Below are 23,454 nucleotides of genomic sequence, written 5' to 3'. Positions count from 1 at the left end.
ATATTAGTATAAAGAAAAGCGTGCAATATGCATAAACTAGTAAATTAATTTAATTTCAGCCACAATATGCATAAATTATACATGAATAAAAAATATTTTGGTCTTATTATGCAATTTGTTTTATGGAAAATTTGATAATTGTTATTAATTGCTCAAATTTATTTTAATAAAGCATCAATTTTATCCTAATTTGTTGTAACCTATCCATCTACTTTTGATTGAGAAATTGGCTTTGTGCCAGTCAAGTAATATATGACGTGAGATTGTAAATATTCTGTCAAGAAACGCTGAAACTTTTTAAATTATTTTAGAATTAATCGTATAATACAATTATATATTCAATTTTGCATGCAGTAATATATGTATATGAATATGTTAAAAATACGTTTGGTAGAAAATGAAAAATATAACGAGATATATTTATATCGATACAAAAGTTTATAAAGATTTGCATATATTATTCAATTATAACAACGCGATTATTCATTAATTATAATACCACGTGTGGGGGAAGTTCTTTTTCTTGGATCTCACGTCATTTATTCTGTATATCTTATTTGATATATTTTCAAGATGCGTATCGCCTGAAAAACGTGCATAATAACGCATCTTTATGTTTTCGCGGGACAAGGGGATATAACTCGATAGAAAAAATTGTATGATAGACAAAATAAAAGTAATATTCTTAATATAATAATAATAAATATAATTATTTATTATTATTATATTTTTAATATCTAATAACAACTTAAATGTATATTTAATTATACTAATTTTTATATAAAAACTTATTTAATACTAGGTCGCGTCGCGCGGTGCGTGTGTCTGCGGATCGACACCCACCCAACCCTGCGAGATTACGGGTGGATTATAGGGCGTAGAGTCGCGCGGTGCGTGTGTCTGCGGATCGACACCCACCCAACCCTGCGAGATTACGGGTGGATTATAGGGCGTAGAGTCGCGCGGTGCGTGTGTCTGCGGATCGACACCCACCCAACCCTGCGAGATTACGGGTGGATTATAGGGCGTAGATTCGCGCGGTGCGTGTGTCTGCGGATCGACACCCACCCAACCCTGCGAGATTACGGGTGGATTATAGGGCGTAGATTCGCGCGGGGTGCGTGTGTCTGCGGATCGACATCCACCACCCTGAGAGTGTTTAGGCGATTAGGTCGTCGCGTCGCGCGGGGTGAGTGTGTCTGCGGATCGACATCCACCACCCTGAGAGTGTTTAGGCGATTAGGTCGTCGTCGCGCGGGGTGCGTGTGTCTGCGGATCGACATCCACCACCCTGAGAGTGTTTAGGCGATTAGGTCGTCGCGTCGCGCGGGGTGAGTGTGTCTGCGGATCGACATCCACCACCCTGAGAGTGTTTAGGCGATTAGGTCGTCGCGTCGCGCGGGGTGAGTGTGTCTGCGGATCGACATCCACCACCCTGAGAGTGTTTAGGCGGTTAGGTCGTTGCGCGGGGTGCGTGTGTCTGCGGATCGACATCCACCACCCTGAGAGTGTTTAGGCGATTAGGTCGTCGCGTCGCGCGGGGTGAGTGTGTCTGCGGATCGACATCCACCACCCTGAGAGTGTTTAGGCGATTAGGTCGTCGCGTCGCGCGGGGTGAGTGTGTCTGCGGATCGACATCCACCACCCTGAGAGTGTTTAGGCGATTAGGTCGTCGCGCGGGGTGCGTGTGTCTGCGGATCGACATCCACCACCCTGAGAGTGTTTAGGCGATTAGGTCGTCGCGCGCGGGGTGCGTGTGTCTGCGGATCGACATCCACCACCCTGAGAGTGTTTAGGCGATTAGGTCGTCGCGTCGCGCGGGGTGAGTGTGTCTGCGGATCGACATCCACCACCCTGAGAGTGTTTAGGCGATTAGGTCGTCGCGCGCGGGGTGCGTGTGTCTGCGGATCGACATCCACCACCCTGAGAGTGTTTAGGCGATTAGGTCGTCGCGTCGCGCGGGGTGAGTGTGTCTGCGGATCGACATCCACCACCCTGAGAGTGTTTAGGCGATTAGGTCGTCGCGCGCGGGGTGCGTGTGTCTGCGGATCGACATCCACCACCCTGAGAGTGTTTAGGCGATTAGGTCGTCGCGTCGCGCGGGGTGCGTGTGTCTGCGGATCGACATCCACCACCCTGAGAGTGTTTAGGCGATTAGGTCGTCGCGTCGCGCGGGGTGAGTGTGTCTGCGGATCGACATCCACCACCCTGAGAGTGTTTAGGCGGTTAGGTCGTCGCGTCGCGCGGGGTGCGTGTGTCTGCGGATCGACATCCACCACCCTGAGAGTGTTTAGGCGATTAGGTCGTCGCGTCGCGCGGGGTGCGTGTGTCTGCGGATCGACATCCACCACCCTGAGAGTGTTTAGGCGATTAGGTCGTCGCGTCGCGCGGGGTGAGTGTGTCTGCGGATCGACATCCACCACCCTGAGAGTGTTTAGGCGATTAGGTCGTCGCGTCGCGCGGGGTGCGTGTGTCTGCGGATCGACATCCACCACCCTGAGAGTGTTTAGGCGATTAGGTCGTCGCGTCGCGCGGGGTGAGTGTGTCTGCGGATCGACATCCACCACCCTGAGAGTGTTTAGGCGATTAGGTCGTCGCGTCGCGCGGGGTGAGTGTGTCTGCGGATCGACATCCACCACCCTGAGAGTGTTTAGGCGGTTAGGTCGTCGCGCGGGGGCGTGTGTCTGCGGATCGACATCCACCACCCTGAGAGTGTTTAGGCGATTAGGTCGTCGCGTCGCGCGGGGTGAGTGTGTCTGCGGATCGACATCCACCACCCTGAGAGTGTTTAGGCGATTAGGTCGTCGCGTCGCGCGGGGTGAGTGTGTCTGCGGATCGACATCCACCACCCTGAGAGTGTTTAGGCGGTTAGGTCGTCGCGCGGGGTGCGTGTGTCTGCGGATCGACATCCACCACCCTGAGAGTGTTTAGGCGATTAGGTCGTCGCGCGGGGTGCGTGTGTCTGCGGATCGACATCCACCACCCTGAGAGTGTTTAGGCGATTAGGTCGTCGCGTCGCGCGGGGTGAGTGTGTCTGCGGATCGACATCCACCACCCTGAGAGTGTTTAGGCGATTAGGTCGTCGCGTCGCGCGGGGTGCGTGTGTCTGCGGATCGACATCCACCACCCTGAGAGTGTTTAGGCGATTAGGTCGTCGCGTCGCGCGGGGTGAGTGTGTCTGCGGATCGACATCCACCACCCTGAGAGTGTTTAGGCGATTAGGTCGTCGCGTCGCGCGGGGGTGTGTCTGCGGATCGACATCCACCACCCTGAGAGTGTTTAGGCGATTAGGTCGTCGCGTCGCGCGGGGTGCGTGTGTCTGCGGATCGACATCCACCACCCTGAGAGTGTTTAGGCGATTAGGTCGTCGCGTCGCGCGGGGTGAGTGTGTCTGCGGATCGACATCCACCACCCTGAGAGTGTTTAGGCGATTAGGTCGTCGCGTCGCGCGGGGTGCGTGTGTCTGCGGATCGACATCCACCACCCTGAGAGTGTTTAGGCGATTAGGTCGTCGCGTCGCGCGGGGTGCGTGTGTCTGCGGATCGACATCCACCACCCTGAGAGTGTTTAGGCGATTAGGTCGTCGCGTCGCGCGGGGTGAGTGTGTCTGCGGATCGACATCCACCACCCTGAGAGTGTTTAGGCGATTAGGTCGTCGCGTCGCGCGGGGTGCGTGTGTCTGCGGATCGACATCCACCACCCTGAGAGTGTTTAGGCGATTAGGTCGTCGCGTCGCGCGGGGTGCGTGTGTCTGCGGATCGACATCCACCACCCTGAGAGTGTTTAGGCGATTAGGTCGTCGCGTCGCGCGGGGTGCGTGTGTCTGCGGATCGACATCCACCACCCTGAGAGTGTTTAGGCGATTAGGTCGTCGCGTCGCGCGGGGTGAGTGTGTCTGCGGATCGACATCCACCACCCTGAGAGTGTTTAGGCGGTTAGGTCGTCGCGCGCGGGGTGCGTGTGTCTGCGGATCGACATCCACCACCCTGAGAGTGTTTAGGCGATTAGGTCGTCGCGTCGCGCGGGGTGCGTGTGTCTGCGGATCGACATCCACCACCCTGAGAGTGTTTAGGCGATTAGGTCGTCGCGTCGCGCGGGGTGAGTGTGTCTGCGGATCGACATCCACCACCCTGAGAGTGTTTAGGCGATTAGGTCGTCGCGTCGCGGGGGTGCGTGTGTCTGCGGATCGACATCCACCACCCTGAGAGTGTTTAGGCGATTAGGTCGTCGCGTCGCGCGGGGTGAGTGTGTCTGCGGATCGACATCCCACCACCCTGAGAGTGTTTAGGCGATTAGGTCGTCGCGTCGCGCGGGGTGGTGTGTGTCTGCGGATCGACATCCACCACCCTGAGAGTGTTTAGGCGATTAGGTCGTCGCGTCGCGCGGGGTGCGTGTGTCTGCGGATCGACATCCACCACCCTGAGAGTGTTTAGGCGATTAGGTCGTCGCGTCGCGCGGGGTGCGTGTGTCTGCGGATCGACATCCACCACCCTGAGAGTGTTTAGGCGATTAGGTCGTCGCGTCGCGCGGGGTGAGTGTGTCTGCGGATCGACATCCACCACCCTGAGAGTGTTTAGGCGATTAGGTCGTCGCGTCGCGGGGGTGCGTGTGTCTGCGGATCGACATCCACCACCCTGAGAGTGTTTAGGCGATTAGGTCGTCGCGTCGCGCGGGGTGCGTGTGTCTGCGGATCGACATCCACCACCCTGAGAGTGTTTAGGCGATTAGGTCGTCGCGTCGCGCGCGGGGAGTGTGTCTGCGGATCGACACCACCCCTGAGAGTGTTTAGGCGATTAGGTCGTCGCGTCGCGCGGGGTGAGTGTGTCTGCGGATCGACATCCACCACCCTGAGAGTGTTTAGGCGATTAGGTCGTCGCGTCGCGCGGGGTGCGTGTGTCTGCGGATCGACATCCACCACCCTGAGAGTGTTTAGGCGATTAGGTCGTCGCGTCGCGCGGGGTGCGTGTGTCTGCGGATCGACATCCACCACCCTGAGAGTGTTTAGGCGATTAGGTCGTCGCGTCGCGCGGGGTGCGTGTGTCTGCGGATCGACATCCACCACCCTGAGAGTGTTTAGGCGATTAGGTCGTCGCGCGGGGTGCGTGTGTGTCTGCGGATCGACATCCACCACCCTGAGAGTGTTTAGGCGATTAGGTCGTCGCGTCGCGCGGGGTGAGTGTGTCTGCGGATCGACATCCACCACCCTGAGAGTGTTTAGGCGATTAGGTCGTCGCGTCGCGCGGGGTGCGTGTGTCTGCGGATCGACATCCACCACCCTGAGAGTGTTTAGGCGATTAGGTCGTCGCGTCGCGCGGGGTGCGTGTGTCTGCGGATCGACATCCACCACCCTGAGAGTGTTTAGGCGATTAGGTCGTCGCGTCGCGCGGGGTGAGTGTGTCTGCGGATCGACATCCACCACCCTGAGAGTGTTTAGGCGATTAGGTCGTCGCGTCGCGCGGGGTGAGTGTGTCTGCGGATCGACATCCACCACCCTGAGAGTGTTTAGGCGATTAGGTCGTCGCGTCGCGCGGGGTGCGTGTGTCTGCGGATCGACATCCACCACCCTGAGAGTGTTTAGGCGATTAGGTCGTCGCGTCGCGCGGGGTGCGTGTGTCTGCGGATCGACATCCACCACCCTGAGAGTGTTTAGGCGATTAGGTCGTCGCGTCGCGCGGGGTGCGTGTGTCTGCGGATCGACATCCACCACCCTGAGAGTGTTTAGGCGATTAGGTCGTCGCGTCGCGCGGGGTGCGTGTGTCTGCGGATCGACATCCACCACCCTGAGAGTGTTTAGGCGATTAGGTCGTCGCGTCGCGCGGGGTGAGTGTGTCTGCGGATCGACATCCACCACCCTGAGAGTGTTTAGGCGATTAGGTCGTCGCGTCGCGCGGGGTGCGTGTGTCTGCGGATCGACATCCACCACCCTGAGAGTGTTTAGGCGATTAGGTCGTCGCGTCGCGCGGGGTGCGTGTGTCTGCGGATCGACATCCACCACCCTGAGAGTGTTTAGGCGATTAGGTCGTCGCGTCGCGCGGGGTGAGTGTGTCTGCGGATCGACATCCACCACCCTGAGAGTGTTTAGGCGATTAGGTCGTCGCGTCGCGCGGGGTGCGTGTGTCTGCGGATCGACATCCACCACCCTGAGAGTGTTTAGGCGATTAGGTCGTCGCGTCGCGCGGGGTGAGTGTGTCTGCGGATCGACATCCACCACCCTGAGAGTGTTTAGGCGATTAGGTCGTCGCGTCGCGCGGGGTGCGTGTGTCTGCGGATCGACATCCACCACCCTGAGAGTGTTTAGGCGATTAGGTCGTCGCGTCGCGCGGGGTGCGTGTGTCTGCGGATCGACATCCACCACCCTGAGAGTGTTTAGGCGATTAGGTCGTCGCGTCGCGCGGGGTGCGTGTGTCTGCGGATCGACATCCACCACCCTGAGAGTGTTTAGGCGATTAGGTCGTCGCGTCGCGCGGGGTGCGTGTGTCTGCGGATCGACATCCACCACCCTGAGAGTGTTTAGGCGATTAGGTCGTCGCGTCGCGCGGGGTGCGTGTGTCTGCGGATCGACATCCACCACCCTGAGAGTGTTTAGGCGATTAGGTCGTCGCGTCGCGCGGGGTGCGTGTGTCTGCGGATCGACATCCACCACCCTGAGAGTGTTTAGGCGATTAGGTCGTCGCGTCGCGCGGGGTGAGTGTGTCTGCGGATCGACATCCACCACCCTGAGAGTGTTTAGGCGATTAGGTCGTCGCGTCGCGCGGGGTGCGTGTGTCTGCGGATCGACATCCACCACCCTGAGAGTGTTTAGGCGATTAGGTCGTCGCGTCGCGCGGGTGCGTGTGTCTGCGGATCGACATCCACCACCCTGAGAGTGTTTAGGCGATTAGGTCGTCGCGTCGCGCGGGTGCGTGTGTCTGCGGATCGACATCCACCACCCTGAGAGTGTTTAGGCGATTAGGTCGTCGCGTCGCGCGGGGTGAGTGTGTCTGCGGATCGACATCCACCACCCTGAGAGTGTTTAGGCGATTAGGTCGTCGCGTCGCGCGGGGTGAGTGTGTCTGCGGATCGACATCCACCACCCTGAGAGTGTTTAGGCGATTAGGTCGTCGCGTCGCGCGGGGTGCGTGTGTCTGCGGATCGACATCCACCACCCTGAGAGTGTTTAGGCGATTAGGTCGTCGCGTCGCGCGGGGTGAGTGTGTCTGCGGATCGACATCCACCACCCTGAGAGTGTTTAGGCGATTAGGTCGTCGCGTCGCGCGGGGTGGTGTGTCTGCGGATCGACATCCACCACCCTGAGAGTGTTTAGGCGATTAGGTCGTCGCGTCGCGCGGGGTGCGTGTGTCTGCGGATCGACATCCACCACCCTGAGAGTGTTTAGGCGATTAGGTCGTCGCGTCGCGCGGGGTGAGTGTGTCTGCGGATCGACATCCACCACCCTGAGAGTGTTTAGGCGATTAGGTCGTCGCGTCGCGCGGGGTGGCAAAACCCTTGTGTCTGCGGATCGACATCCACCACCCTGAGAGTGTTTAGGCGATTAGGTCGTCGCGTCGCGCGGGGTGAGTGTGTTCTGCGGATCGACATCCACCACCCTGAGAGTGTTTAGGCGATTAGGTCGTCGCGTCGCGCGGGGTGCGTGTGTCTGCGGATCGACATCCACCACCCTGAGAGTGTTTAGGCGATTAGGTCGTCGCGTCGCGCGGGGTGAGTGTGTCTGCGGATCGACATCCACCACCCTGAGAGTGTTTAGGCGATTAGGTCGTCGCGTCGCGCGGGGTGCGTGTGTCTGCGGATCGACATCCACCACCCTGAGAGTGTTTAGGCGATTAGGTCGTCGCGTCGCGCGGGGTGCGTGTGTCTGCGGATCGACATCCACCACCCTGAGAGTGTTTAGGCGATTAGGTCGTCGCGTCGCGCGGGGTGAGTGTGTCTGCGGATCGACATCCACCACCCTGAGAGTGTTTAGGCGATTAGGTCGTCGCGTCGCGCGGGGTGCGTGTGTCTGCGGATCGACATCCACCACCCTGAGAGTGTTTAGGCGATTAGGTCGTCGCGTCGCGCGGGGTGCGTGTGTCTGCGGATCGACATCCACCACCCTGAGAGTGTTTAGGCGATTAGGTCGTCGCGTCGCGCGGGGTGAGTGTGTCTGCGGATCGACATCCACCACCCTGAGAGTGTTTAGGCGATTAGGTCGTCGCGTCGCGCGGGGTGCGTGTGTCTGCGGATCGACATCCACCACCCTGAGAGTGTTTAGGCGATTAGGTCGTCGCGTCGCGCGGGGTGAGTGTGTCTGCGGATCGACATCCACCACCCTGAGAGTGTTTAGGCGATTAGGTCGTCGCGTCGCGCGGGGTGCGTGTGTCTGCGGATCGACATCCACCACCCTGAGAGTGTTTAGGCGATTAGGTCGTCGCGTCGCGCGGGGTGGTGTGTCTGCGGATCGACATCCACCACCCTGAGAGTGTTTAGGCGATTAGGTCGTCGCGTCGCGCGGGGTGCGTGTGTCTGCGGATCGACATCCACCACCCTGAGAGTGTTTAGGCGATTAGGTCGTCGCGTCGCGCGGGGTGCGTGTGTCTGCGGATCGACATCCACCACCCTGAGAGTGTTTAGGCGATTAGGTCGTCGCGTCGCGCGGGGTGAGTGTGTCTGCGGATCGACATCCACCACCCTGAGAGTGTTTAGGCGATTAGGTCGTCGCGTCGCGCGGGGTGCGTGTGTCTGCGGATCGACATCCACCACCCTGAGAGTGTTTAGGCGATTAGGTCGTCGCGTCGCGCGGGGTGCGTGTGTCTGCGGATCGACATCCACCACCCTGAGAGTGTTTAGGCGATTAGGTCGTCGCGTCGCGCGGGGTGAGTGTGTCTGCGGATCGACATCCACCACCCTGAGAGTGTTTAGGCGATTAGGTCGTCGCGTCGCGCGGGGTGCGTGTGTCTGCGGATCGACATCCACCACCCTGAGAGTGTTTAGGCGATTAGGTCGTCGCGTCGCGCGGGGTGAGTGTGTCTGCGGATCGACATCCACCACCCTGAGAGTGTTTAGGCGATTAGGTCGTCGCGTCGCGCGGGGTGCGTGTGTCTGCGGATCGACATCCACCACCCTGAGAGTGTTTAGGCGATTAGGTCGTCGCGTCGCGCGGGGTGCGTGTGTCTGCGGATCGACATCCACCACCCTGAGAGTGTTTAGGCGATTAGGTCGTCGCGTCGCGCGGGGTGCGTGTGTCTGCGGATCGACATCCACCACCCTGAGAGTGTTTTGGCGATTAGGTCGTCGCGTCGCGCGGGGTGCGTGTGTCTGCGGATCGACATCCACCACCCTGAGAGTGTTTAGGCGATTAGGTCGTCGCGTCGCGCGGGGTGCGTGTGTCTGCGGATCGACATCCACCACCCTGAGAGTGTTTAGGCGATTAGGTCGTCGCGTCGCGCGGGGTGCGTGTGTCTGCGGATCGACATCCACCACCCTGAGAGTGTTTAGGCGATTAGGTCGTCGCGTCGCGCGGGGTGAGTGTGTCTGCGGATCGACATCCACCACCCTGAGAGTGTTTAGGCGATTAGGTCGTCGCGTCGCGCGGGGGTGCGTGTGTCTGCGGATCGACATCCACCACCCTGAGAGTGTTTAGGCGATTAGGTCGTCGCGTCGCGCGGGGTGCGTGTGTCTGCGGATCGACATCCACCACCCTGAGAGTGTTTAGGCGATTAGGTCGTCGCGTCGCGCGGGGTGCGTGTGTCTGCGGATCGACATCCACCACCCTGAGAGTGTTTAGGCGATTAGGTCGTCGCGTCGCGCGGGGTGCGTGTGTCTGCGGATCGACATCCACCACCCTGAGAGTGTTTAGGCGATTAGGTCGTCGCGTCGCGCGGGGTGAGTGTGTCTGCGGATCGACATCCACCACCCTGAGAGTGTTTAGGCGATTAGGTCGTCGCGTCGCGCGGGGTGCGTGTGTCTGCGGATCGACATCCACCACCCTGAGAGTGTTTAGGCGATTAGGTCGTCGCGTCGCGCGGGGTGAGTGTGTCTGCGGATCGACATCCACCACCCTGAGAGTGTTTAGGCGATTAGGTCGTCGCGTCGCGCGGGGTGAGTGTGTCTGCGGATCGACATCCACCACCCTGAGAGTGTTTAGGCGATTAGGTCGTCGCGTCGCGCGGGGTGCGTGTGTCTGCGGATCGACATCCACCACCCTGAGAGTGTTTAGGCGATTAGGTCGTCGCGTCGCGCGGGGTGCGTGTGTCTGCGGATCGACATCCACCACCCTGAGAGTGTTTAGGCGATTAGGTCGTCGCGTCGCGCGGGGTGGTGTCTGCGGATCGACATCCACCACCCTGAGAGTGTTTAGGCGATTAGGTCGTCGCGTCGCGGGGGTGCGTGTGTCTGCGGATCGACATCCACCACCCTGAGAGTGTTTAGGCGATTAGGTCGTCGCGTCGCGCGGGGTGAGTGTGTCTGCGGATCGACATCCACCACCCTGAGAGTGTTTAGGCGATTAGGTCGTCGCGTCGCGCGGGGTGAGTGTGTCTGCGGATCGACATCCACCACCCTGAGAGTGTTTAGGCGATTAGGTCGTCGCGTCGCGCGGGGTGAGTGTGTCTGCGGATCGACATCCACCACCCTGAGAGTGTTTAGGCGATTAGGTCGTCGCGCGCGGGGTGCGTGTGTCTGCGGATCGACATCCACCACCCTGAGAGTGTTTAGGCGATTAGGTCGTCGCGTCGCGCGGGGTGCGTGTGTCTGCGGATCGACATCCACCACCCTGAGAGTGTTTAGGCGATTAGGTCGTCGCGTCGCGCGGGGTGAGTGTGTCTGCGGATCGACATCCACCACCCTGAGAGTGTTTAGGCGATTAGGTCGTCGCGTCGCGCGGGGTGCGTGTGTCTGCGGATCGACATCCACCACCCTGAGAGTGTTTAGGCGATTAGGTCGTCGCGTCGCGCGGGGTGGTGTGTCTGCGGATCGACATCCACCACCCTGAGAGTGTTTAGGCGATTAGGTCGTCGCGTCGCGCGGGGCGTGTGTCTGCGGATCGACATCCACCACCCTGAGAGTGTTTAGGCGATTAGGTCGTCGCGTCGCGCGGGGTGCGTGTGTCTGCGGATCGACATCCACCACCCTGAGAGTGTTTAGGCGATTAGGTCGTCGCGTCGCGCGGGGTGAGTGTGTCTGCGGATCGACATCCACCACCCTGAGAGTGTTTAGGCGATTAGGTCGTCGCGCGGGGTGCGTGTGTCTGCGGATCGACATCCACCACCCTGAGAGTGTTTAGGCGATTAGGTCGTCGCGTCGCGCGGGGTGCGTGTGTCTGCGGATCGACATCCACCACCCTGAGAGTGTTTAGGCGATTAGGTCGTCGCGTCGCGCGGGGTGAGTGTGTCTGCGGATCGACATCCACCACCCTGAGAGTGTTTAGGCGATTAGGTCGTCGCGTCGCGCGGGGTGCGTGTGTCTGCGGATCGACATCCACCACCCTGAGAGTGTTTAGGCGATTAGGTCGTCGCGTCGCGCGGGGTGAGTGTGTCTGCGGATCGACATCCACCACCCTGAGAGTGTTTAGGCGATTAGGTCGTCGCGTCGCGCGGGGTGAGTGTGTCTGCGGATCGACATCCACCACCCTGAGAGTGTTTAGGCGATTAGGTTGCGTCGCGCGGGGTGCGTGTGTCTGCGGATCGACATCCACCACCCTGAGAGTGTTTAGGCGATTAGGTCGTCGCGTCGCGCGGGGTGAGTGTGTCTGCGGATCGACATCCACCACCCTGAGAGTGTTTAGGCGATTAGGTCGTCGCGTCGCGCGGGGTGAGTGTGTCTGCGGATCGACATCCACCACCCTGAGAGTGTTTAGGCGATTAGGTCGTCGCGTCGCGCGGGGTGCGTGTGTCTGCGGATCGACATCCACCACCCTGAGAGTGTTTAGGCGATTAGGTCGTCGCGTCGCGCGGGGTGAGTGTGTCTGCGGATCGACATCCACCACCCTGAGAGTGTTTAGGCGATTAGGTCGTCGCGTCGCGCGGGGTGAGTGTGTCTGCGGATCGACATCCACCACCCTGAGAGTGTTTAGGCGATTAGGTCGTCGCGCGGGGTGCGTGTGTCTGCGGATCGACATCCACCACCCTGAGAGTGTTTAGGCGATTAGGTCGTCGCGTCGCGCGGGGTGCGTGTGTCTGCGGATCGACATCCACCACCCTGAGAGTGTTTAGGCGATTAGGTCGTCGCGTCGCGCGGGGTGAGTGTGTCTGCGGATCGACATCCACCACCCTGAGAGTGTTTAGGCGATTAGGTCGTCGCGTCGCGCGGGGTGCGTGTGTCTGCGGATCGACATCCACCACCCTGAGAGTGTTTAGGCGATTAGGTCGTCGTGTCGCGCGGGGTGAGTGTGTCTGCGGATCGACATCCACCACCCTGAGAGTGTTTAGGCGATTAGGTCGTCGCGTCGCGCGGGGTGCGTGTGTCTGCGGATCGACACCCACCACCCTTAGAAAGTTAGGTCAGGGTTGCTCGTGGTGGTTTTAGTCGGTAGGCTATGGGCGCGCGATGCCACGCTGAGGGAGGCTCAGGGGATTTCGGTCCTCTGAAGCGCCCCTCGTAACGGTGGTACGCGTGCGCGTAGAATCCGACACTCCCCCTCCCTACCACAGGGCGAGGGTGTCTTTCGAAGATTTCCACCACGTTAAAAAAAAAAAAAAAAAAGTAGAGAACAATTTTTAATTCCTTTCAGCAATTACATTTCTATTAAGCGAGAAAGGTCAAGAAACATTTCGACTATATTGCAACAACGTCGTAAAATTAATGCAATATAGCCGAAATGGCTTCTTGACTTTTTTTGCTTAATGGATGAAGTCACACTGCATTGCCACGAGTCTCAATGTGGCTCAAGACTCTTATCTGACCCGGAGGTGGTGGTGGATTTTGCGGCCGGAACAGCAGGAAAGAAAGTGGTGAGTGTAACTGATTTTTACGTACTATGTCACTTATGTCCAACAATGTTCTATCTCTTCTGTCTTTACTTAATCGAATCGTTCATTTGAATATTTCAAAAAATAACGACGCAGAAGGTGACATCGGAGCAGCGAGGGAATCCTGCGAACCTGATATCCCGAGCAGCCTGAGAGGAGGAGGAGGCCTAGGATAGGCATCGGGCATCGGCGTATCAACACTTCTGGTAAATGTTGCTTTTTATTTTTTCTAAAGATATTATAGAATCTGTTTTTTCGTTTGTGCTTATTCAGTTGCTACATTAAACCGTGTTTTAAAATATAAATTAGTAAAAGAAATAATTTGAAAAATTTGATTCAAGTTGATTCTAACGTAGAGACCTTTTTGCGAAGAAGTAAATTGAATGTGTATTAATCTGAATAACGAATAGCGTGACAATTATTTAATCTATTCGATTATTTTTATGTTACAGAAAATATCCACGCTGGAAGGACCATCAGCTTTGCATCGAGAAAACACGATGGACATCTCGAGCAGCCTGAGAGGAGGTGGAGGCCTAGGAGAGGCATCGGGCATCGGCGTACTTAACATTTCTGGTAAGTGTTATTTTTTATTTTTCCACAGATATTATAGAATCTTTTTTTCGTTTGTTTTTATTTAGTTGCTACATTAAACCATGTTTTGGAATATAAATTAGTAAAAAAAAATAAATCGAAAAATTTGATTCAAGTTGATTCTAACGTAGAGACTGTTTTCGAAGATGTAATTTAGGAAAACATTAATCGTAATAACGAATAAGATGTTCGATGTGCGTGACAATTATTTAGTCGATTCGATTATTTTTATGTTACAGAAAATATCCACGCAGGAAGGAGTATCTTCGCATCGAGGAAACAGTAACTGACATCCCGAGCAGCCTGAGAGGAGGTGGAGGCCTAGGAGGAGGCATCAGGCGCCGGCGGAGCAACAAGCGGTAAATATAATTTATTTATACATATACACATATTATATCTTATACTGATGGGTCATTTACTTTTTAACCGGATAGTTATTCAGAAAATAAAAGTTAGAGAAAAATAGTTTTATTTTAGAAATTCTATAGAAGCTTATGTTCAATGGATAGAGTATTCTTAAGAAATTACAAAATTATTTCATTAAATTTGCTTAATAAACAATAATATAAAATTTAGTGTTTATATAGTAATCATTTTTTGAAATATTGACTGTCTCTCTCTCTTGCACCCTGCTTTAATTCGGATTCTACATTTCTTTGTTACAGAATCATCGTAGCGACGTTGCAGAATAACTCCGCTGTTGTGCATCGGTCGGTGAGTGATGATTAAAATTTCATAATTAAGGTAACGAATTTATGACAATTATTACGTCAAATATATTGCAGAGTCAAGTTATCACAATAAATTATTACATATATCACGTTTCATAGATTCGTTGTCTTAAAATGGAATATGACTGGGTCAGATTAGGATTTAACATTTAATCCTGGATAAATCACATAAATTGATTTGTCGTACATTTTGTCATTGTAAATTCCATCCCAAATATCTTTCAGGATTAAGTGTTATATAAATTGGTGCAAGAATGCAATATATACGCTTAGAGATGCTTTTAGCCTGCATATATCACGATTGAAGATAAAAAGTACTTGCACTATTTTAATCATTTATTGTTATGTATATACAATCTATTTAATATATTTTTTACGTAATCCATTTAACAAAATTGTGTGTGTTCACGATCATTATTTAAAATTATTTGTTCCTATAACGCACCAATTTTAGCCTAAGCTTTCACAGTCTTTTCATATATGTATTGATAACTGGTTTTTATACTAGTTAAAGCGATATGACGTGAGATCTGATAAATGATGTTTTGCAAAACAGAAAATTTTTTGTAACAATTATTTTAAACTTGATTACTTAATTTCGCGTTAATATATAAATACTTGATTTTTAAGTAGTATAGTATAATTATCGTAATAATAAGATGTAACTTCTATCAAAATTTAAATTGTTTGCTCGAGTGCATAAAGTATTCACATTAGCTCAATATTGTGCAGGAACTTGATTATCTCTTTCGGATCTCACGTCATTAATTCTTTATTTCTCATCCTTTTGAGGTGAGACTCGATATGCAAAACGATATAAAAAAACTTGCACATTGCTTCCTTAGAGTTCTTAAGTGTGCAAGTAGAAACTTGCACATTGCTTTCTTAGAGTTCTTAAGTGTGCAAGTTGAAACTTGTACATTGCTTACTTAGAGTTATTAAGTGTGCAAGTTGAAACTTGGACATTGCTTCCTTAGAGTTCTTAAGTGTGGGTACATAATTATGTATACAGGCTCCTAAAGAGTTAAGTGTGCGAGTAGAAACCTGCACATTGCTTCATTAGAGTTTTTAAGTGTTTAAGTAGAAACCTTCGCACACAAAGCTTCCTCTATGAGGAAGCATTTATTTTTTTCAATGTATAATTTTCAGTATTTATTTGTTTTGGCTTCCTCATAGAGGAAGCTTTGTGTGCGAAGGTTTCTACTTAAACACTTAAAAACTCTAATGAAGCAATGTGCAGGTTTCTACTCGCACACTTAACTCTTTAGGAGCCTGTATACATAATTATGTACCCACACTTAAGAACTCTAAGGAAGCAATGTCCAAGTTTCAACTTTGCACCCATCTCTTTCTAAGGGGAAAAAAATGTCTGTATATGTATGTATGTGCACAATTTACTAAAAAATCCATAACTTCAAAACTAATCAACCGAATTTAAATTTTAAATATATGAAATAGGGGTAGAAAAGACTGAGTAATTTAATAGAATTATTAAAAATTGTTAATATTAAGGGGGTTACCGATTTCTTTTAAAAAAATGTACGTGCCAAAACATTTTTTTAAAAGAAATGGGTAACCCCTGTAATATTAACTATTTTTAATAATTCTATTAAATTACTCAGTCTTTTCTACCCCTATTTCATATATTTAAAATTTAAATTCGGTTGATTAGTTTTGAAGTTATGGATTTTTTAGTAAATTGTGCACATACATACATACATACAGACATTTTTTTTTGGGCAATATTTTGACGTTTTACAACAATCTGAAGATATTAACGTCAAAAACTATAAAACCAATCTTTTCTTTAGTTTTTTCTACCCCTATTTCATATATAATTAATTTAAATTTGGTTGATTAAACCCAAGATTATACGCAATCAAAAGTTAATATACGAATTTACGAAAACAAAGCTTCCTCTATGAGGAAGCAAAAATAGGCCTTAGATTTTTTCAGTTTGCGTTAGTCAATATTGTAATTCATTTACATTTTGCATTTTTATTTAAATCCTGCATGCTTATATCAGATTTAAATTAAAGTTCCTATTATTCGTAAAATGTAGTCGAATTTATTCGGATTACATACGCGGTTGATTTAAAGGTTTTTTTTCCAAATTAACAGCTTCTCTAACTAATTAAAATCTTTTTTGTTTTTAATCGAGAAAATGATCACTTGCGTATATTATAGTTTATACGATAATAAATAGATTTTGAACGCTGTAGTAATTTTAAAATTACTTAATTTAATTTTGTTACAAATGGCCCTTCGCGACGCGGTCGTGTTTCGCGCATCGTGGGAATAACGCGTTAGGTAAATAAAAATATGGTAGGAATATGAAATATTAGGTACATTAACTTAATTGATAACATCTAGATATAGATGTTCAGACGACTCAAATATAGAATAGTACTTAATTTAAACAAAAAGCAATTGAGATGTCGGTCGGCTTTGATGTTTCACCTGAGTGAGTGGCTGGACTTAATCGCTTTCGTAGACATCTCTTCTAAGTTTCAAGAAGTCCTAAGAAAAGATTTGCACTATCCGGGGGGTTGAGCACGGTTGAGCGGCGTCTCGTCGGTAGACTTTGCGGCGAAACACTTTCATTAGGATGGAAACTTAATTAGAGTGCCCTCAGGGTCGGAGAACTCTGCAACTTGCTTGCAACGAATCAATTTTGTTACCAAGTCGGCTCAAGTGTCAACGACGAGAATTGATCAGTGTTACGATGTTGCTTTTTTCCAAACTATTTATAAAAATAAACTAGTTGTTTATAAGCAAGTTAATATTCTAAGATGGATTGCGCCAATATTGCTAGCTTAGAAAATTCGAATAAACAAAAGTTTTCTCAGCCAATAAATTTTCTTACCTCGACTATTTAACTAGCAAAATTTTGTTCTCTGTTTTTATAGTTATTATTTTCCTAGCTAAATTCGACAAATAAAAACTGATTTGTTTTTTAATTGTCGAGCAAGCTCATCATAAATGTAACTTCTGTTGCGTCCATATTTTCTTTATGAGGATTCATAAAACGGGAATTAGGAGTGCAGGTAATGATGCGCCTTCTGGAAACAGAGGGAACATCTACTGTCTTACCCATACTCCGAATGTGGCTTCGTCTCGCAATATAAAGCTAGAGCGAAATATCAAGTGGCGTGTTACGTCAGTGCGTAACTCCAGGGGAAGAAGGATAAGTCATGGTCCCCGCCTTGATTTCCCTGTAGGGCAGTACGGGCAGTGGAAAGCTTTGTCGTTTCCCGCACATCAACGGGGTCGCTTTTCCTTGTCGGACCTTTTAAATTTGCGCGACATCAGTCGGGGGAATGAGTCGCGAGAGAGAACGTGACGTATAAAATGCTTGGCGGTCGTCAAAAATACAAGAGATTAAAACCTCGTTCGCGAGAACGACCTATCAAAGTGACGTTATAAAGTTTCCGCCTTACGTAGATAATGCGTTTGAATGACCATATCGATAATGCACGTTTCTCTCTCGGCTACCCTCTTTTGGTTAGAGAACGGCATAAATTCGGATTACATCCGCGAGTTAAGAGCGTCCCGAAGTACATGTTTTGAATTCAGAATGTATGCAGAATATATGAATGGGTAGATACCATCGAGACTCGAGATCTTTCGGTGCCGTAAATCTGTCCGCGGTAACGGTCGCAGGATAATACGGGTTCCGCGATATCTGCTTTTTCTCTTTCCTTCTCCTTTTCTTTTTCCTCGGCGTTAGACAGAGAGGAGTTACCTCGCGAGCATTCGCGCCTGAAAATGCACCGCGGAAAATTGATGTATTTTGAAGGTCCGCAGCTCCGCGAGAAGATAATTACTAATTTGTCTAATCCATCTTTGCACCGGCTACGTACATCTTGGGCAGTAATGGATTCGAGAGAGGTGCTACGCTCGGACGGATGATCGATGGGTGGAAAACTTATGAACAATAGAGGTTCAAGGCCGTAAACTTCGTCCGGATGGGCGGAGGGCTATACGTTAAGGCCGTTAAAGAGTATAAAAGAATGAGGAGAGCATGCCAGACAAGATTCGTGATAAATTATGATCAATATATAAATCTGTCAGAAGAAAAAAAACATACGTCTAACGCGATTCTTCTTTATTTAGAACCCGACGGATAAAAATAATCTCTGTGGATATAAAGCGTTCCTTCTCCCAGCTATTTATTTATAATTCAATATGTTCACAGCGTGCGGCAGCATTTTATAGCACTTTATAACGATACGTACCAACGTACCTCTCATCAATGATCTCGTGCAACTTGACACTAATAGTTTTTGTTTCATTTTTTACTCTCATATTATTATAAATTTTTTTCCACGAAGTGTGTGTGTGATACATTATTGCTATTTTTTATGCTCTCGAATTTACATAAAATGTGAGCGGACTGTACAGATATAATGAATAATTCTCGATAGACTTTTTATTTAATGCAAAATATCCAACTTTTTTAAATGGCAATTTTTCCTAAAGTTCAGTGGTTATAAAGTTCAATTTGCTTCTAGATTTATTTATATTTGATATGGATATTTTATTTTATATTATTCAACGATACGCGCAAATATTTGGTTTCATCGGCGTTACACGATATATAGGAACATATGTAATAGAGAAATGATATCGCGATTAATCGCGAACGGATTGTGTATTGCGGGAGAAATGGCGCAAAAAAATTAAAAAACAAATAGAGCAAAACATCGCGGAAAAATCGCGTGTTGGGCTTCTAACACACGAAAGCTTTTAACTCTATCTCTATTCTCGAATCTTCAGTCAAATATATTCGATACGGGAACAAAGTAGCAAGCGTGCGAAAGCAAGTATTCTTCCAGCGAGGAACATCGTCCTGCTTCTTCATCTTTTCGCAAACTTGATATTCTGTGTCGTTCTCAACAGGTTCCTACGCGATTTCATCTATCTGTATAGAAGACAATGTTTAAGCATTTTGTCGATATAAAATTGAACGCAATAGGACGCGAGTGGAAGATATGATACATTTGCGCTTATTCTGCAAGCTCGAGAAACGTCCCTTTCCAATTTTCGACAGTTGTGCGAAAGTGTTTACTTGAAAAAGAGTTTCTGTATCCGAATTTCCATATTTTAGTAAGGGATATGTAATTTTAATGAGATTTACAGTTTACGCAAAGTAAACTTTGAATTATTATGTAATACTTTAATTAATTGTTAACACTGTATAATATTTAATTTTAAAATCGAAAATTTTAATATAAATGTATCAAAAGTATAATAATTTTTGAGTTATTATGTATAAGCAATCAAAATTGGATAATGGTGTCTGTAAATATCTTTCTTTAAAAAAAAACTTAGAAATGGTCGATTAGTTATACTTTGCTTATAAAAAGAATCGTTAAATCTATTTTTGTTTAGATCAGAAAAATAATTATGAAGTTTAATATTATCACGTTCTTCAATATCTTTTTGAGAGATGTAAAATCATGTGATTCTAAAAACAAAGTAAAAATAAAATTAACTCACCGCGTTTATTGCGATGAGTCAATCTCGTTTTCTTGATGTATTAATCGTAATTTTTACCTTATCGAAAAATCATATAATCTCACTCCAGGACGTTAAAGTCTAGAGAAAAGGTAATAATAATGAATATCAAATCACATAATTACTTTCTCGATTGCAAGACAGATAATTTACTTACCGTTCAGATCGGAACAGTCATACTGTCACTTATTTTGATCATATTCGCATCGTCGCGCATCGGTATCAAATAAGCGATTGAAATAACGGAGAACTGATGTGTATCCGATATTTAATTTGATTAAATTTGAAATAGCGCGTTGAGTATTTGACCCTAGCAGTAGACATCATAAACGATTCTCGGCGCACGACGCGAGCGGCCTTGTTTACGCAAGGTCGCGGCGCTATTATTCGCACAGCGAGAGTCGAGCAAGCTGGTTAGTGGCCTGAGCCGCTCCGCGTGTCACCGTATTATTACGATTCAATGCAATTGAACTATCGGAACTATTTCTTATGAACGAATGGCGAATGTTATAGCTTATACAGTTAATTAACTTCTTCGATTAACGAAGAATAAGTTTACGCGAATAGGTATATCGCAGATTTACTAAAGAATCGTAGGAATGGGAAGTTACCGTCGCGTCATCTCGTTGTAATACGTATTTACGAACGGTAATTATTTTTCCAACGACACTTAATTGGAATATTCCTCGCACGTCGCACTTTGAATCTCTCGCGGATCGAAACGCAATTCATTGCTTTTTACAGATTAAGAAAAACATGAAATAATGATCGTTGGATTGAATAATTCGGGTGATATACATATTGTTCGTGATATATCGTCTATTTACTAATAAATTATGTACAAAATGTATTTCGCAGATTCCACATTGCGTGCGGTTTAACGTCGGAAGTGTCCTGCGAAGTGTTGCGCGATCATCGTATCCTGGTAATTAGTTCGAGCATGCGATTGTAATCAATCGGGTTTTCGCGAGTGTTGAGTGCAACGAAGAAATCTGAGAGGAGGAGCAGGCCTAGGAGGCATCGGGCGCCGGCGGAACGACACGCGGTAATTAATTTATTATTATTTAATTATTGTTACTTACAATATTGTATTTTTTTTACTTGATTTATTTGGTTTAATTAAAAATTAGAGAAGAAGAATTTTATTTGGAACTTTATATAAAATCATATTTAAAGAAAATTAAACATTTTTGAAATAAAGATTTTTTAAATAATTTTTGAAGATTACATAATTATAACTTCTTGGAAAAAAAAAATAAAAAATTTATTTAAATTAAAAGTAATATTATTATTTTTTATTAAAATATTAATTATTATGGGCATTGTACAATAACTTCAATATTTGTATTTTACAGATCACCGTAGTTTGCAACGTAGTTGAAAACTCCGCTGTTGCGCATCGTTATTGGTGAGTCACGAATTAATTAAAATACTTATTATTGAAATTTATAATTCGAGTGCATTACACTGCAGGAAATCATTTTGGTAACAAATTGATATAATAAGAAAATTTATTTGCAAAAATAATATAACAAAAAGATATATCTATTTATATGGTAATGCTTGCCGAATTATAAGTGGGTTACATGTGCAAAGAAAAAAGAACTGCCGAAGAATCTGCTTAGAATCGGCTAATTAAAATTGGGTAATTAAAGAATCTCTATAGGTTGACCCATTTTTATTGGAGAAAATTTATTCCAAATCTAAAAACGAAATTGCAGTTTAATTTAACTAGAAAAATTCGAATCCAAATTTAGTCAAGATCTGACAGCAACGATATCTGATAAAAATGGAACAGTCTATAAAGATTGTTTATATATTTATTTCTTGGCAATTATTGTCGAAACGAGAAATTAAATCATACATCGATAAATTAGCGAAATCATGACATTTCTGCATGTTAAGATTTTTGATTGCATTTAATCTTTAAAATACATCGTTAAGATATCATTGTACATACAAATGTTTGCGAGATATCTCCATAGATACAAAAGATATCGATATCACTTTCGAGAGTATACTCTTGAGATACAGCCTGGTCGTTTTAGTTTTAGAAGTGTTTTTACGCTTTATCAAATAAATGAAATCTTCAGAAAGAAAGTAAGCCGAGCATGAGAGATAACGGAAAGTCGCTTCGATAAAGCGCGTGTAACAGATACAAATTATCTCCGGGAAATAAAGGACGTCGGCTTGCGGCGAAGCATATTTTCCGTCTGATAAATTACGGGGGCTCCGCGCGGCGACTATAGAACTTTAACCCGGCGAACGTGATCCCCATTTTTATCGCGAGGCCTGCCACCGTTATTAGGAGCTCCGCGCTATCGCGTGCGCGGTTATTACGCTCATGATTTAGGACGCGGTCGGGCGCGAGTGGGAACAAGCGAAGGAAAACGCGGGTCGAACGTCTTGATTCGATAATTGAAAGATCAATCCAAGACGCGCTGTTCCGGCAGCTGCGAGAGGATCGCCGCGCCGCGCCGCGCCGGGGTGCAGCAAACGGGACTGCGTGACTCGTGAGAGAGAGAGCGAGGAGGATTTTAATTTCGCTACAGGGTAGGCGTTCCTCTCTCTATGCACCCCGCGAGCTGTTTCATATTCATGGCGTAGGTTGCGCTGCTCTGTTAATTCCATCGTCGCGACGATACCGTGTCGCGAGGCGCCGCACCGTCGAGGGTGCACACGATGCCTCGGAAATATGTGCCACAAATCATAAACCACCTTCGCTCGCGGGAAATTGAATCGAAGGCGCGGAAGCGGCGTAACGTTCACGGCTTGCTTGAACTACCCGGTCGATCGATAAATCTCGACGTTGGAAAGAGATACGCTCTTCCGGCGTGGATCGTTATGCACTTGTCTTTTGTGCGCCTGTGTAAGGCGCATAGTTAACTTTTGATTTAGAGGTCTTTGATATAAGCTGGATTTTCCCTGCGATTTATATTGCACGGAAATAATGGATGGACATATAAATTTCTGGATGATTATCGTTGTTATGTTATACTGTTCGATTTAACTTTAAACAGTACAATTTTTCGTCTGCTTGAAAAAATTTAAATGTTTGAGAATCTTTATTCATTTAAGCGGGACGTGCCCGCTAAACGCAGGTCGGACTGCTAGAATTACTGCAGAAAACGTTCTCTGTTTGTCTGTCCAGCCTTCTTCGCGACTACTTCGTAAACTTGAAAACAGAAGCAACTTGAGTAAGCGAGAAAATGTGCCGCCGACTTAACGCCAAAATGTTTAAGGTTGATTTTCACGCGGATGCACCTTGACACGTCCGTGATTCGTGGCGCTCGTCAGCTACATTTTCCCGACGAATATAAGGTCTAGAGTAAACCGACTCGCTCCCGTCACAAAAGTTTCCTCGAGCTCTGCAAAACTTTACGCGGTATAATATTTTATTTTAACTCTACCCGTTTACGTTTCGCAATAACGGCGAGCTAAAACTGTCAAATTCAAGGAACTTAAATAAGATCATATATTTTTGTACGAGGAAATAACTTCTTCAAAATAATTAAATCGACGCATTCGTAATCCTAATTCTTTTCTAACTCTGACAATTAAAGAGGATTTTATCTACTAATCAGTCACCGATTTTTGATCGCGCACGAAAAAAAAATCATTGTTTCAAACCGGCGATTATGTTTTCGGAGGACGCTTCTTATCGCTTT

At 48.3% G+C, this 23,454-nt stretch overlaps 1 long non-coding RNA gene across 2 annotated transcripts; it reads left to right on the top strand.

Moving 5' to 3' along the window:
- The first annotated feature begins 12,697 nt into the window (after positions 1–12,697).
- Positions 12,698–15,444, top strand: LOC139817572 (uncharacterized). 2 transcript variants are annotated; one of them, XR_011733272.1, is made up of 5 exons: positions 12,698–12,923; positions 13,038–13,147; positions 13,394–13,517; positions 13,775–13,894; positions 14,201–15,444. It is a non-coding gene; the product is annotated as an uncharacterized lncRNA (long non-coding RNA). The 2 variants fall into 2 exon arrangements; XR_011733271.1 differs by having other exon boundaries at positions 13,775–15,443.
- Positions 15,445–23,454: the final 8,010 nt, after the last annotated feature.

The sequence above is a fragment of the Temnothorax longispinosus genome, chromosome 8, assembly GCF_030848805.1.
Source record: "Temnothorax longispinosus isolate EJ_2023e chromosome 8, Tlon_JGU_v1, whole genome shotgun sequence".
Taxonomy (NCBI): Eukaryota; Metazoa; Arthropoda; class Insecta; order Hymenoptera; family Formicidae; genus Temnothorax; species Temnothorax longispinosus.
This window is presented reverse-complemented; position numbering and strand designations above follow the sequence as displayed.